Here is a 3,208-nt window from a genome sequence, read left to right as displayed (position 1 = left end):
TTTAACTATGAGGAGTTAAAAACATTTCAGTTTAAAGTTCAGGCCACAGACTCTGGTGTTCCTCCGCTCAGCAACAACGTGACTGTGAACGTTTTCATCCTGGATGAGAATGACAATAATCCAACAATTCTCGCGCCCTATTCTGAACACGGCTCCGTTAACAGTGAGAGTATCCCCTACTCTGCTGAAGTGGGATACTTTGTGGCAAAAATCAGGGCTGTAGACGCAGACTCTGGATACAATGCGCTGCTTTCTTATCACCTCTCTGAGCCCAAAGGAAACAACCTCTTCAGGATCGGAACCAGCACCGGAGAACTCAGGACTAAGAGGAGAATGAGTGACAATGACCTGAAAACTCACCCCTTGGTGGTCTTGGTTTCTGATAACGGAGAACCCTCCCTGTCAACTACTGTGTCTATTGAGGTGGTGGTGGTTGAAAGCACAGCTGACATACAGACTCAGTTCAGACATGTGCCCATAAAGGAGGACAGCTTCTCTGATTTAAACCTGTATCTGCTGATCGCCATTGTGTCGGTATCAGTGATTTTTCTGCTGAGTCTCATCAGTTTAATAGCTGTCAAATGCCACAGGACAGACGGCAGTTTCAGCAGGTACAGCGCCCCAATGATCACCACCCACCCTGACGGGAGCTGGTCTTACTCTAAAGCTACTCAGCAGTATGACGTCTGTTTCAGCTCAGACACACTCAAGAGTGACGTAGTGGTTTTCCCCGCACCGTTTCCGCCTGTAGATGCGGAGCTGATCAGTATTAACGGAGGAGACACTTTTACCAGGACTCAGACTTTACCCAGCAAAGAAAAGGTAAGGGTATATCAAGTAAACAAGTAAATGACCTTCTTTTGTAGAGTTGTGATTTCTGCTCTTGCAGAGTAAGGTAACGAGAGATTTTCCATCTGTCCTTGTTTTAATGAGTTTGTGTCTGTGGATTTACTTTTACACGTTTCAGTTCTTTTTACCCAAAGGTGTGTTCCAATAGCGACATCATATTTTCTCGTTTAGGCTTCCGAAAACGTCATCATTGCGTTTAATTTACTTAAATGTGACTGAAACGTAACATAAAAAACCTTTAAAAAAACCATGTGCTTCAAGTCACATTCAACACTCGAATAATTGTCATACTCAATGTAATCTAATTAAATCAGTCACATCTATCAACGTTTACTTTCACTGCTTATAATGTGCAATGAGCATGTTACTTGAGAAAAACAGTATCACAAAATATATTAGTGTGAAATTGATGTTTTTACATACTTGCTTTTAATAATACTTGACTGGGATTTCGTTTGAGAGAGTTGAAAGACTAAAATCAATGTCAAACAGTTCTTAAATACATTGTAGTTTTCCTAAAAACAATGGAGATAAATAGTTTCAGTCATTTAATTTGCATGCAAGCATTGGTATTCACATGTTTTGTCAACAATTGTGGAGTTATGCACTACTTTCTTGTATAAAGTAGCCGATAAAACATCGCTGTTCTAGTGCTGTGGTCGAGTTTTCGATGCAAATTCGAAGCAGTAAGAAAGGGAAAAGCAACACAGTTGTGATAAGTCCTATGCTTGCTGACTTGTGAATCTCTTTTTTTTTAATTCATTTTGTATACAAATAGCCATCTAATGTTGGGTCTGCAAGGCCTTTGTCTAAATATGTTTAAACAATTTACAGCTTACTCCTCCAGTTTACTTACTCCCACAGTATTTTTTTTATTTCGAACAACCATCATTAAGGTCTTCTTACAGGCCTCGTCAGCGGCTCTGTGCTTACCAAGATGCATTAGCATGATGATTAGTCTATTGTTCTGAAATACATGGTGGATACATTATGTGACAGTATGACGACATGTCAGTACACCCAGAAATTAAGCAGCTGTTGTTTTTGTTGTTTAATCACTGAAAAGAGTAATATCAATTCTTGGGGCTTCTCTCAAAAATCAGTCTTTGCCTGTTTATTTGAAAACATTGTAGTTATTTCAAAAGGCCATGAGGTGACACTCTAGACCATAAAACCGCCAGCAGCTCGCTGTTGTGTAGAGGGCCCTCCCACATTCAAAAGATCACCATTTTTGTCAGTGCTTTGTTAGACTGAGACGTAAGGCGAAGGGAGATGTATATATGAGTCGTACTGCCACATAGTTTGGTCTTTCAAACGATTCTTTGGTTTTAATACGCGAAAGGCCATCGATATACAGATCTATGCTTTGTTGCTGCTGTATGGAATTATGCAGCTGCCGGGAAGAAAGACCTCTATCGGGATATATCTAGTGCTTGTTGTCTTGGAGTATAACTGGGGAGCAGTATCAGGGCAGCTCTCCTATTCTGTCTCAGAGGAGGTAAACCTGGGGACTTCTGTTGGAAATCTCGCCAAGGAATTAAATCTTAATGTACATGATTTGGAGTCACGTATGTTTCAGATCGTTACTGGATCAAAGCGAAAGTATTTCGATGTAAATTTGAAGTCAGGTTTTCTCTACGTCAGTGAACGAATAGACAGAGAAGAGCTCTGTGCGAAAGCTGCAGAATGTACAATAAATGTAGAGGCTGTGATTAATAATCCACTGAAGCTTTACCGTGTTGAAGTGAATATTCTCGACGTGAATGATAATCCGCCCTCTTTCAGTGCCAAATCACAAACTATCGACATAGCAGAGAGCATATTGCCGGGAGCAACATTCCCTCTGCTGTCGGCCTACGATGCCGATGTAGGAAAAAATAGTATTAACACATACAAGCTAAATCCCAATGAATATTTTTCTTTAGCAGTGCACAAAGGAGAGAGTGTGTCAGCCGAGCTAGTCCTTCAGAAATCATTAGACAGAGAAAAACAGGCATTAATTAAACTCACACTGACTGCTGTAGATGGAGGAACGCCTCCAAAATCAGGGACATCAGAAATATTAATTAATGTTCTTGATAACAACGACAATATTCCAGTTTTTACCAAAACATTGTATAAAACAAGTATGACGGAAAATGCACCACTTGGCACTACAGTCGTGACAGTGACTGCAACTGACGCCGATGAGGGTCTAAACAAAGACATTGTATATTTACTGAACTCAAAAGACCAGGACCATGTCTTGGACATTTTTGAAATTGACTCGGAAACAGGAATAATAACAGTTAAAGGGAAAATAGACTTTGAAACAAATCCTGCATTTGAAATCCGCGTGCAGGCTGCTGACAAAGGCCAA

The 3,208-nt window shown here is 40.4% G+C and overlaps 1 pseudogene; it reads left to right on the top strand.

Moving 5' to 3' along the window:
- Positions 1-2,105: 2,105 nt before the first annotated feature.
- LOC111650656 (protocadherin alpha-5 pseudogene) lies at positions 2,106-3,205 on the top strand (annotated as a pseudogene).
- Positions 3,206-3,208: the final 3 nt, after the last annotated feature.

The sequence above is a fragment of the Seriola lalandi genome, unplaced genomic scaffold (genome assembly GCF_002814215.2).
Source record: "Seriola lalandi dorsalis isolate HSWRI2012SDOR001 ecotype SW California unplaced genomic scaffold, Sedor1 jcf7180002052672, whole genome shotgun sequence".
In the NCBI taxonomy this organism is placed as follows: domain Eukaryota; kingdom Metazoa; phylum Chordata; class Actinopteri; order Carangiformes; family Carangidae; genus Seriola; species Seriola lalandi.
Note: the sequence above shows the minus strand (reverse complement) of the source record. Positions and strands in the feature narration are given on the sequence as shown.